Below are 324 nucleotides of genomic sequence, written 5' to 3'. Positions count from 1 at the left end.
AAGTGACTTCACTTCCGTCGCCGCCGGCCCCGCCCACTCGTTCTGTCTTCGCCTCCCGGCCAGGCCACTAGAAGGCACAAGAGAGAATGAAACTCGGAAGATCTGGTCTGAGTTGTGCTTCTGCTGAGGAGCAAAGGCCTTCCCCGTGCCCAGCAGAGACCCACCTCGGGTTTTTCTAGTTCCGTTGATCTTCTTGAGACAGGTATGACTCCTTATTCGCCCGCCCGACCAGGACGATGGGATTCTGTGGCTATGGAAGCTGGGAACTAAGGTATGCATATGAGGACTGAAGTATATATATTAAAGAGGGTCATCCAAATAATC

This window comes from Peromyscus maniculatus, chromosome 19 (genome assembly GCF_049852395.1).
Source record: "Peromyscus maniculatus bairdii isolate BWxNUB_F1_BW_parent chromosome 19, HU_Pman_BW_mat_3.1, whole genome shotgun sequence".
NCBI classification, from domain to species: Eukaryota; Metazoa; Chordata; class Mammalia; order Rodentia; family Cricetidae; genus Peromyscus; species Peromyscus maniculatus.
The sequence above is the reverse complement of the archived record's forward strand: the minus strand, read 5'-3'. Positions refer to the sequence as shown.